At 45.0% G+C, this 13,254-nt stretch overlaps 1 protein-coding gene across 3 annotated transcripts in view; it reads left to right on the top strand.

Moving 5' to 3' along the window:
• MCTP1 (multiple C2 and transmembrane domain containing 1) overlaps positions 1-13,254 on the top strand; it is a 2,466,151-nt gene that overhangs the window by 1,423,742 nt on the left and 1,029,155 nt on the right. The gene's annotated exons all lie outside the window — the stretch shown is intronic.

The following is a 13,254-nucleotide window of genomic DNA, read 5'->3' as shown; positions in this document are numbered from 1 at the left end:
CCCCCCCAGGCCTGAAACACACTACCAAATGTACCTCTGATCTAAATTGTACACATAATCTTCTGGCTATTGTATTCTTCTTTTATATATTGTCACATTATATTTTTGTATTTTATTTCTTTGTTTACTCCTTATTCATCTGTGGTACTGCTGCTGTGCTACCTTATCTACCTCCGATCAACATAATTCACATATCCTATCTACTATATTCCACATTTTTCTACTGCCACTTCTTATTTTGTATTCCTCTTACGTAATCCATATGCACCTCAAGTACCTGCTGTTTGTGCTACCTCTGTTAAGCGCACTGATACCCTTGTCTCAAGTGTGTGCTATACAAAGCTCAATAAATAAACAAATAATAGAAGGCATTAGGTTTCAACGGTAGCCTTTTACTCTGTATGCAACTACTACAGCCAGAAAACAATTGTATTTATTTATTTATTTAAAGAGTTTTATATAGCGCTTGCTAGACCCGTAGGTATGAGAGCGCTTTACATAAGGTCAGCAAAGTTACAACAATAATAACAATTTACGGTACAACAAAATATATGAGACACAATAACAGGAGAGAAGGAGAGATCAGTAGAGAGGGAGGGTGGGCAAGACAGGGAGAAGGGGAGAAAAATTGTGCCCAAGGTCCTGTTGGGCAGGTGACGGTCAGGGGGTGAACTAAGTCCGATCTCCTCATTCGCTGAACAGAGCAGCTCCACCGGGTGTGGGACATAATCCTCGGACTCCACTGTCAAGAAAGAGGTCTTGTGTCCTCAGTGAATGTCAGAGTAGTGCGGGGTGGGTGGGGGAGGGAGGCTATGGTCAAAAAGAGATCTAGAAGTCCTCTTGAAGTCAGGCATAGTCCAGGAAGGGATGAGTAGGTAAAAGTTCAGTAAGGCGGAAGGAGTCACCAGTGTCTGCCATGTTGGGGTCAGGCATTCTGGGACCCTTTTCCAGACCGAGAGTGAGCCAAGTACGACAAAGCTTTGTGGGGAGGGAAGGGCTCTCGAGGCATGTGCAGACCCTGAAAGGGCGCTGGGGCTCATCACCCATTACGATGGGCAGCGCTGTGGGAGCCGCCATTTAGCCTTGCGCATTATACTCACCTCGATCTTCGGCAAACAGGTGTCTCTAGGCTCAGGGCAAACAAACCGGCATGTCCACTGCGGCCAAGGGATGTTTTCCACGTGCAGCGGACGGGCCACACAGCTCCGGTAATTCAAAAGCTGGTCCGTTCCATCCTAGGCGCCATCTTGAGGCAGTATAAACGGGAAGGTCATTTGCTGAAATCCCGGTGTTGCAGTGTCTGTTTTGTATGGCGCCCACAGCGGCAGACGGTCCCAACCTTCAGACGTCAGGAGGTAGGTTAATTATCTGTTAAAATGGGGTTTGAGCGCCGCGCTGGTTGTTGAACGCGAGGCTTCAGCGGAGCAGAAGCTCCGAGCGGCAATGATGATCCTGCCTCCGCCCCAATGTTGCCAGCAGTCAATAACCGGTTAAAAATGGAAGTACACAGTATAGAGAGATCAATTGATGGATTTTCCTATCTTGGGATGCATCCATTGTCACCAGATGAGAGCACGGGATCTTCAATTCGGGGGAGGGGAGAACTGCAGTTAATGGCCCCAAAGACATTGCCAAAATGGTTAAATTACAGTAGAAACTCCACGACAAGGAAACACTCATTCAAGGAGGAACCAACAACAGAGGTCTAGAATTTCCATGCCCGCAGTTGCAGTGATTTTTCTGCCTCAGACTTGATGAGGAAACAATCGTACTTTCAAGGATCACATAAACGTCTTCATCAAGAAGGAACGCCCTAAATTCATTCTGGGTGATTACAAATAATAGATTCACTGGCTGAGATGAGCCTCCTGCAAAGAAGAGAAGACAAAATACAGAGTAGGAGCCTTGATTGAGGAACCCAAAAATGGGAGTGTCTTGAGTGTATACCATACCTCTCACACTTCATGATCGCTTGAGTTCTAGCATCACTTTTGCACAATTCAGATCGCATTTAGTTATCAATATAGGAGACACTCTAATCTGTGGGAAAAAGGAAGAACTAGGGATAGAACATCCAGTTGGCATCCAGGGAAGCAAGCACTTGGGTGAATTGTAACAGTCTGTGATTTTTGGGGACCATTTTGAGACAAGTAGAAAGATTTTTGTTAGTCTTCGGTTGAGAGATCTTTTTGATGGTAACTAATAGAACAACAGAGCATAGAATATGTGGCTAACGATGAAGCGGCTATCGATGTCCAGTGTTTACGTGAACATGTGGAGGGCTAACATAGTGTTGCTTCAGCAATTAATACCTCTTAAAACACAATAAAGCAAAATTAACTTTTACAGTGAAGATATTTAGAGATCCCCTTGAATGAATTTGTCATTTGGTTTCAAAGTTATGGTTCGGAAAATATGAATAACCAGGTATACAGGCACTGTACACAGGATGACACACAAAAGGGAATACCGTTCAATTGGAATAATTGTTGTTATATTTTTGATGTTCTTTTCTTTTAACCATTACTGTAGTAGTCTTTGAGAAGGGTAGGTCTTTACTCCTGAAGACTTGATGAAATAGTACTTTTTCTATGTAATTTGGTATAATGCACTTGAGTACTTTGAGATTTTAAATTGACAAAGGTAATTAAGGCTTGCATTTAATTTGTGTGTTTGATTAAGATTCATGTTAAAAGGAATTTTTAGTGTAACACTTTATACATAATTATTACACGAAAAGTACAACCTATTGTCCATGTTAACTAATAAATTGAGCATGGAATCACTTTAAAAGTACTACCAAAATGCTTCTCCTGTGTCTGACTAAGGAAGTTTGAATCGACTGAAACCTGTTATGGTTTACATTACTGAATAAAGAATTGCTGAATAACTCATGAGCGTTGGTGTCGTTTGCTTAGACTAGAGGGTGCAGAAAGTGTTCATATATCAGAAAGAGCAGGCTCGGTTACACCAACACCTCCTCATACTGGAGCAATGCGGCAGGCCAGCTGCCTCAATTTATCATCAGCACAAGGGCCACAGAGCTCCCCACTAAGAAACATTTACAGTCAGCAGTAGAATGCTGGAGGCAGGAGGATGCCCGTTGATCTGGTTTACTCCTACTGGTAAGAAATTGTGAAATCAAAGTGGAAGAGGGGTCCAGCATACTTATGCATTTAGCATTTACACTTGAATGCTGAAAGAGTTATCAGGCTGGGTGTGTTATACAGACTACTCTATAATGCCTCCCAATTTGCTAAAGGAGGTGGAGTAGGCAGCAAAGAAAGTCTTTAAAGATAAAATGCCAACCTCAACCATGATGGGCTCAGAAAAATGATAGTGGGTCAGCTCAAAATTAGGACTCATGGAGTACTCATAAATGATTGGAGAAATTCTCTCAGACTGAAATATCTGGATGGTGGGAGAGTAAATTTCTTCAAAGATACTTGGAGGTCAGACATATTCCAAGGGGTCTCTGCATACTCATTGCTCCAATACTGGTGATATATGCAGATCTGGACTGTAAAGCTTTATTAGAAGAGATTGTAAAATTAACAGACTATCTTAAAAGCAATGCAGACCAGGATTACATGGATAAATACATGAGTGACATGAAAGTGAGACTGACTAAGCAGGAAGAAACTGTTAAGGAGATGAAAGCAGTAAAATTCAGGCATGATAAACTCAATTACGAAAGAGGTCAAATCTTCAGCTTTGCCAGAAAGCTTGGTACCGTACGGAGACAAAAGCTGACTGACAGCGATATCCAGTGAGAAGAGCAGCAGAAATATGAGACTGGCTCATAGCTAAGCTGTAGAGACTGATTTGGAGGAGGGTACATTGTGTGGGCCAAAAATCCCGATCTTCTCAGATGCAACAGTTGTAGATGAGTTGCATTTTCTTAAGACTATACAGAAGGGCAAAGTTGCCACAGAGAGAAGAACTCAAATTGGTCCCAAACGAGGAGGAGAAGCTATAGGAAGAAGAGAAGCATCTACAGCCAAATAAGTGAGACAGAGATGCAATTAGTTGACTGTAATCCTAAAACAATTAAGAATCTCTCTGAAATCGAAATAATAGATGAAGAAAAAAAGATATTTTCTTTTGGACTCTTCTATTCCACTGTGACCCTGTTTAACTACAGCCAGACACCGATTAACATTTTCACGGTCATTAGGAATTTAAAACTTAACACGTTTTTACCACAAAGCAAAGAACCGCCAAACCTAATGGTAAATCACCACAGAGTAGACAAGAACTTTTGCAAGTTTCTGCCCTGAAACTGATGAAGCAACCAAAACAATTAAAAAAGGAAATATTGGGAATTGATGATACACCCACTTTACAAGAATGTATTGTCTTCCTGGGATTAGATGTATGTGGGGAGGTGAAAAGCAGTTTCAAAACACCAACTTCCTCCTTGCCAGTTAAGCAACAAGGTGCCATGGACATATTTTCTGACCAAGTTCCACAAGACCTTAAGCTCCTGTATACAAAGGTTTCTAAAAACACAAACTGGCTTCCAAACAAAAGAATTACAATGACCTTATAAGCAAACAAAGAAGGTCAGGTGTTGTAATAAGGGAGTCTGACAAGTGGGGCAATGTAGTCTTGTGGCCCATAAACATGTATAAAATTAGGTGTATCAATATTTTAATGATTAAACGTGTTATGTCGAGATGTCAGGACAAGAAAACGACCAAGTAAGAATTCAATGTCATTCAGAAATACTAGAATGGTGCAATGAAGGATTGCTTAACCAGGGTGAATACCTATTTCTGAGAAATGATCATCCAAGAATCCCCAATCTCTATTTAATTCCTTAGGTCCACAAAAATGAAACCTCCCCACCAGGAAGTCCAATTATATCAGCTGTTAAGGGTTTTGTTGAGAATACCTTCAAGTATGTGGACTACTTTTTGAGTGATTATGTGAGAAGTGTACCTGTCTATGTACAGGATACTGGTGATTTACTTAAACACATATTTGACGTTTCTTGGGAGGCAGATTATGTCACAATTACTTTGGACGTTACGTCATTGTATACCAGTATAGGACATGATGATGGTTTGAGAGCAATTGAGCATTTTTTTAACGTAAGAACACTGATGTTATTGGAGCATACAGAGATGCTATCTAGCATGACCAGGTGATGTTTGGCAAATAATTAACTTTTGCTCAAGAAGCAGATCCACAAGCAAGTCGTAGGCATGGTAATAGGCACCTGCTTCACCCCCAGTATGATAATTTGTATATGGGCTTTTGGGTAGAGCAGGTGCTGAAAAGCCAATTTGCAAGGAAATGGTCAGAACATATGGTCCTGTGGATGCAGTTTATAGACTGCCTTTTTTTCATGCAAAGAGGGTACATTAGCAGTGCTACAGATTCTGTAAATGAGATTAACAACAACTGCCTCAACTTAAAATTTACCAGCAATGGAAGTACACAAGAGGTCCACTTTCCTATTCTAACAGTGTATGTAAAGAATAGTAAAATAAAATAAACAAATTGAATAGAAAGCGGAAAGCTGAAAACACAAGTCACTTTAGTTTTTGTTTTTCAGTGAATTTCTAAGTTTTTTTATGTAAGGTATACTCTTATTACCATACCTAAGTATAAGGTCACCTTTACTTTTGTTCTTTAAGTGAATTTCTAAGTTTTGTTTAACGTAAAGTAAGGTTTTATTGCCAGTCCACACTATGTCTCTTTCACCTTTGTTTTTTTCAATGAACTGTGGTGTGTTTTTTTAATCATATTTACTGAACTTCTTTGCTGAGCACAGCTTTTGGTAGTGTGTAGCAGTGAGTTTGCTGCAGGGCTTGACCTCTGGCCAGGTCCTGCTTCTACTCTCCCACAGGCAGCCAACCAGCTGCAGATCCTCACCCCGCATTTTCCCCCTTTTAAATTGTTTTTGCAGTACTCCTGCTGTACCGCAATCAACCATCACATCATTGGTATGGTGGGACTGTGAAAGCTTTAACCAGTGAAGTTGGCACAGTCCCCACAATACAGCTCCCACAGAAGCATCGCAGTACCTCATGTAATGCTGGGTTCCACAGGATTACAGCTATACAATATTTTTGGGCAGGGCGGAAGGGGTCCTCCTATGTCTCTTACCGATGAGTGCTAGGTGGTCAGGGTACCTCCATCTGGCCTCCTTTTATGTTTTTGTTTTAAATTTGTTTAGGTTGAATGGTAGACAGCCAAGCAGATCTTTCTGCTTCATGGTAACGAAAAGGGTGACGGGAGATAATTTCTCTCAGCCAATCAAAAACCGTTGTTTGTAAAATGTATAATACTGCAGGCTCCAGTGTCTGGATGTTAGAACTGGCTATTTCTGGTAGGCTAAGGCTGACGCCAAAGCCAGGCAGAAACCACCATTCTAGTCAGGGTGAAGGGAGTCACACGCCAAGATAACCCCTGCTCACCCCTTTGGTAGCTTGGCACGAGCAGTAAGGCTAAACTCGGAGGCAATGTGTAAAGCATTTGGGCCAGCACACAACAGCAACAACATCCTAGGCACACCAGAAAAGGAACTCCACACAAGGTTATATAAAAATAACTTCTGTATTGTCTAAACACATCAGATAGAATCACACGTTTACATTGTGCCAACTGGCACAGGCAATATTCACAAGGGATTATGTACAAGACAGGGCCACATGTGCCACTGTCAGAATCAGCACTTAGTAGAAATAGCACTTTTAGAACTTAGAATAAGTGTAACACAAAATTTATTTTTATTTATTTATTTATTTTATATGCTTATAAAGCGCCAGACTAGACCCCCGAAGGGGTATCTCCGCGCTATAGCTGCGAGTATTGAGAGAGTAAGAAACTGTGTCCAAAGATGGGAGGGCAGTTAGTAGCTGGGGAACAGAAGGGTCTTGAGGTTTTTCCTAAACATCATGTGGTTGGTAATTGACCTTAGTTCGAGCGGCAGTGAGTTCCATAGGACAGGTCCAGTGTGGGCCAGTGCACGTCCACCTTGCCTGGCCTTCTTAATTCTGGGTACTTTAAGTAAAAGTTGGTCGCTAGAGCGCAAAGAGCGTCCTGGGGTGTAAGGCTTGAAAATATCTATAAAGTACTTCGGGCCCATCCCCATTAGACTCTTGTGTATGATACACAGGGTCTTAAAATGAACACGCTTCTTCACAGGGAGCCAGTGAAGCTGAGACAATAGGGGACAGGATGGAGTCCTAGGAGGAGCATTCATGATAATCCTTGCGGCCGTGTTTTGAATGACCTGCAATTTCTTGATTTGCTCTTCATTAGCTCCTTGGAGCAATCCGTTGCAGTAGTCGATCCTACTAATAACAAGAGCCTGCACCAGGGTTTTCCTGTGGTGATCCGGGAGATAGGGAAAGACACGTCTGAGCATCCCTATAGCCCGGAAGCAGGTGCCGGCTACTTGATTGACATGGTCCTTAAAAATGAGTTGTTGGTCAAACATAACTCCCAGGTTCTTGACCTTAACCTTGGGGGTAGGAACAGGGCCAAGTTCCAGAGGCCACCAGTCAGAGGACCAGTGTGTTGTTGCTTGGCCGAACAACACAACCTCTGTTTTCCCGACATTGCACTGCAGACAATTCGATGACATCCAGTCTGCAATGGCTCTCATCCCCTCTGCAAAAGATTTTTTTATTGCAGGTGTGAGAGTTTTGAAGGGAAAAAGAAGTTGGGTATCGTCAGCGTAGGATACAGGGGTGAACCCGAAAGATCTTGCTAGGTTGGCAAGGGGGGCCACATATATGTTGAAGAGTGTCGGGCTCAAACAGGAGCCCTGTGGCACCCCCTTATTGAGCTCCCGATAGGTGGACTTGTGGGAGCCCAGCCTAACCTCTTGGGAACGCCCGGACAGAAAACTCTCCAACCATGCCAAAGCCTCTCCCTCTATTCCTACCTCCTTCAGGCGATGGAGAAGCACCTTGTGAGACACCGTATCAAAAGCGGCGGAAAGGTCCAACAGCACCAGAACCATAGAGCAACCATCATCCAGTGCCATTTTGATGTTATTGGTCACTGTCTGAAGTGCTGATTCTGTGCTGTGGTTAGGCCTGAACCCAGATTGGGAATGGTCCAGGCCTTCCGTCGCTTCAAGGTGTTTCGAGAGATAGGTGTTCACGTGCTTCTCCGTGATCTTGCCTAGGTAAGGTAGGAGGGAGATGGGACGCAGGTTGGATAGGTCTGTCCAGGGGGATGAAGCCTTCTTTCTTATTGGGTTCACCACTGCCTTTTTCCAATCTGCTGGGACTTGGCCTGTTTTGAGGGAGATGTTTACCATTTCCAGAATATGGGGACCTAATAAAGGGATCAAAGGGCCGACCATTTTAGCCGGTACCAGGTCATTAGGGGATCCTGTTTTAATATGAGTACAGAGAGTAAGAAGCTCTGTATGAGTGATGGGAGGGAAAAGCGTCAGGGAGGTTTTATTGTCTAAAACAGAAATAGCGGTGGGACCAATTTTAGTTTGACTTTTGCTGATATTGTTGGCAGCTAATATTTTTTCATAGATAGTGTTGATTTTGTCCTCAAAGAACAGCGAGACTTTATCACACAATTCCTGTGAAAAGTCGTCTGAACTTTCACACGCTGTGGGTTTTATAAAGTTTTGTAAAATATTAAAAAGTTCTTTAGGGCAATTATAGGTCACAAGCAGTAACTACTGGTAAAGGTAGGTACACACTACGCAATACTAATAACCTTAGGCCTAGATCACGCATGGACACATAACCTCTCTAGTATAACTATAATAGGCAAAACACAACCACCTAAGAATAAAATACACTTAGGGGTATAAGCAAGAACACATTACACATGATGCATCACAACATTCAGCGGTGTAAGAACAAGGCACATGATGCATCCAATCACATTCAGAGGTGCAGGGAAGGAAAACACATGATGCATAAAAACACATTCAGAGGTGTAAGAACAAGGAAGACACATGATGCATAGAAATACATTTAGCGGTGTAAGAACAAGGAGACACACGATGCCTAAAAACATTCAGAGGTGCCAGAACACAACTCAATAGCGCAAAAACACATGATGCCTAAAAACATTCAGAGGTGTAATAAAACCACACATATTGCGCAAAACTTATGAGCCACCACTTGTGGCAGTCCCTAGGCCAACTGGCCTTGTTGGGGCTAGGACGCCCTGTGTCCAAAAGGCAGGGGCCTAAACGTGGCAGCTGCCCACAAATTGCTGGGCAGCTGAGGACAATCCCAAGTGCCTAAACGGTGCAGCTGCCCACTAATTGCTGGGCAGCTGGGAATCAAAACTGCGACAGGGTCCTCACTGACCCTAGAACAGGACTGCGCCCAATCGTTGGAGCCACACAGGCTCTGACACAACACTGCGCAGAACGTTGGAGCCACACAGGCTCTGTCAATAACTTTGCCCCCTAAGAGCCCTCTCTGGGCTCGCAAAACAACAATGTGGGCATGGAGCCTCTCTGGGCTCTAAACGCAACCATGTGGGCAGAGAGCCTCTCAGGGCTCAACAAATATGCCCCCATGAGCCTCTCTGGGCTTGCAAACAAATTGCCCCCACGAGCCTCTCTGGGCTCGCAAATAAATTGCCCCCACGAGCCTCTCTGGACTCGCAAAACAAAAGGTGCAGCTTGAGCCTCTCGGGGCTCTGCACAAAGGGCGCCTTGAGCCTTCCGTGGCTCGGGAAACAGATGCGGCGCTGTAAGCTGGAGTCCCCCTCCCGGGGACTCCCAAAGACAAAGGTGCTCTTTGAACCTCTTGGGGCTCTCAGCGAGAATGCGGCCGCCGTTGGAGCCCCTCACGGGGGACTCGAACACAAGCAATGCCCCTGAGCCAAGACGCCCACACTCACCAGCTTCCCTGTGCGGAGGCGGCTCCTGGGGCGGCTCTCCTCCGTGCGGTTCGTTGGCGAGGGCAGCGCCCTCCTGTTCGCCCGGTCCCGCTCCCGGGGTCCGGGTACTGCTGAAGGTTGGGGCCGCGACGTCCACTGCATCCCGGGGCTCTCCCTTACGCCGGACAGCTTCCTCCTCTTCCCGGGGCTCCCTCAGCACACGGGAGCCCCGCAACAGGCCACGCTTCCTCCCCCGGCCGGCGGTGGCAGCCAATCACAGCGCGGCAATGGGGCGGACTTCCTCTGCAACCCGGAAGTCCCGCCTATGGTCAGGCGCAAGGCTGCCTGACTTCCTGTGCGGCCATCTTGACGCGGCTCGGGCCGCGGCAGTGATTTCGGGGCAAAACGAGGGGTGGGCACCCTCGAGATTAAAATAAAATAGAGAAGCGAGGTGGGCACTCGCTTCTCTATTTTAGTGTAGCAAAGGGGACCCAGTAAAAGGTCTCCAGAGTCCAGGACATCAGCAGTCCATCAGGTATCCAGGGGCTGGGCAGGGCCCAGGGCTTCCCCTGGGCCCAAGCAGCAGCATGACCCTGGCAGGATTCAAGTTAGAAACAAGAACATTTTGGAAGGGGACACAGCCCCTTTTTATACAGAGAAATCCTTTGTCTAGCAGGGTGCAGGCAGTGTGAGAACCAGCTAGAACTGGTTATAGGGAATTCCTTTCACTGGCCAGGCTAGGGACATCAGACGCACCCCAGGGGGTGGAGCCAGCATTGTGTCGGGAAAACCCAGCCTCACTCAGGACCCTCAAACCAGACGGTCAATCCACAAGCAGGCCCAGGCTCACTCCTCCCCTCACATCAGCATGCTAAACACTCCATTCACTACCGGGGCAGAACCTCCCAGACTCTTGGAGCCAGGCTCACCAGCCAGCCTCAGCCAATCACACGCCAGACACAAATTACACAAATATGCCAACTTCTAAAAGTGGCACTTCTACACTAGACACAATCATGCCGCATACATCATTACGCAGCATTCAATCTCACGAGTTCGCGCATACCAAACCCTGCACTCCCCACACATCAGGAACTACCATGGTCACACATATTCCCCATGCATTGCTATGGGAGGGCAGGTCACTCACCACACATACACAGAGAGCTCACGCACTTTACACTGTACCACAGTGAAAAAGTGCGCAAAGGCCTAAAATCACCAACACCAGGTTCCAGAAACAGGCTAGGAAAAAGCAAAAAGTTGCGGGGTGAACCTGCCAGAAAAGGGCCAGGTCCAACACTGGATATATAACGATTTTTTTTAACACTTTCAAGCCCACCCTAGCACCTCTTTAAACATGCATTTCTTGAAAATGTGTGAATGGATTGACACCAATTGGCAAAAAGAGAGCTTTCTGAGGAGATTTGGTGTAAAAATATTCAGACTTTTTTTGTATCAATTTTCTATGGGAATTGGCCAGTAAAAATACAATTTTAGCTCCCCTCCCCTTTTTCTCAGCATCTGGTTGACCGATCACCCCAGCCCTTTCCATGAAAGAGCTTAGGTGAATTCACTTTTTTTTAGGAAAGTTTCATGAAGAATTGTCATACAGCACCAAAGTTATCATTGAAACAAAAAATGCTCTTACTATGAAAACTCTGACCTAACTATAACTACACAGTGGTGACCACCACTATAAATGGACCAAGAAACACACTACAACTTGTTGTTTGGAACAAGTGCACCATTAAAGTGCACCAAACAACAAAGTTCTGGCAATGCTATTCATTAGCGATAGCATTATAATGTTTTTAATTGTGTAAGAGAAACTCTGAACAGTAGGTTTAGGCAGATCAAGATCAGAAATAAAACAATGAACCATGCTATTTGAAACAAATGCACATTCATTAATACACTGCAAAGACCCAAACCCAGGTTTTTACCTTACAGGACATGTAACTAACTTATGAAATCTCTGATTGCTGAATCTCTGATTCCTTGTTACAATTACTTAACAGAGGGAAGCTCAACCGCGTCTGGTGGTAAGTGGACTAATGTGTCCACTGTAGAGACCTATATTTGACCTCATGGTCACAGGTCCTAATCCCGGTGGATCCACTTAGCCTTTCATCCTTCTGAGATCGATAAAATGAGTGCCACTGAGTTGGTTAACAATAATCATCTGTTAATGATGGGCTGCACCTGATGCAGATACATTGAGTTCCATTGTTGAAAGTAAGAAGGGGTCATAATGCAGAAGCTTCGAGTTGAGACTGATGCCCATCACCTTCATCCACAATAGTGATAAATAGTACCTTTATCTCAATGGATCTGCATGCATAGTTGAGGCTGTAATGTTTTTATGTTGTGAAGTTGTAAACACAAATATTCAAAATTCGAACTTGTGTATTGGTTTTAGACAGTAAGACAAAGAAAAGCTAGGTGTTGGCAGGATGAGCCGCTCTGAGTAAAGGAGGGGGAGGAGATGGCACCTATCACAATTGCACGGCACAAGGGCTCTGCCTGAGCATTCCTACAAAGGGTCTCTCACTAGTCTTTTGTGACCCCATACAAGCTGGGGCCAGGACAGGGATGACGGGCACCTGATACCCCATGGGTATGGAAACCTCTAGAAGCTTTCTCTACTTCAAAGTGGGAACTAAGTATAAATATTGGACCCTTAAACCCAACTCTTCAGTGCATTTCTAGACTTTTGAACTCTGCCAGGAAGAAGGACGGTTGTGCTGCTGAAAGGATTGCCAATATGCTAGACTGCTGCCCAGAAGGAATGCTTCCCCTCTGTGCTTACTTGCGGCACTACTACCCTCTTGCCTGGATGAGACGGGCTGGACGTTCATCTCTAAACCCAAGACCCCAGAGTGACTTCAATGGCTACTTGACTGGCTTCCTGATCAGAAGTCTCAGGGACGGACAGACTTCCTACAACCTGAAACCCAGCACCTGGACTCTGCGATCTGTAAGTCCAGTCCTCCCAAGTGGTGCCACCCCAGTCCTTGACCCTTGGAAGTGCTTTAGCAGGCCATCTGTGGTTTCCGCAGAAATTACACATCTCCTATACGGAGCAGCTTATCTCTCGCAGAACGAGTGCATTGCTTCTGCTGCTGGAAGCATCACCTTTGGAACTGATGTATCACATCTGCTGTGAGGACTTCCCCAACACAAGGTCCTTTGCATCCCCCCCATTGGAACTGGCATTGTGCAATGCATCTTCTCACCCACACCTTGCATCGCCTCTACTGTGCAAGGCATCCTTGAAGTGGGACTCTGCATCTCTGCGCAACCAGGATTAGGGTACCATGATTGGTGGGACTAAGTGGGACCCTGTAGTTGGTTCCATTACAATTGGCCTGGCTTGACTTGTGTCTTTAACTCTGTCTGGCGTGACCAGATAATCACAGTTAC

This window comes from Lissotriton helveticus, chromosome 2_1, assembly GCF_964261635.1.
Source record: "Lissotriton helveticus chromosome 2_1, aLisHel1.1, whole genome shotgun sequence".
Classification (NCBI taxonomy): Eukaryota; Metazoa; Chordata; class Amphibia; order Caudata; family Salamandridae; genus Lissotriton; species Lissotriton helveticus.
The sequence above is the reverse complement of the archived record's forward strand: the minus strand, read 5'-3'. Positions and strand labels throughout refer to the sequence as shown.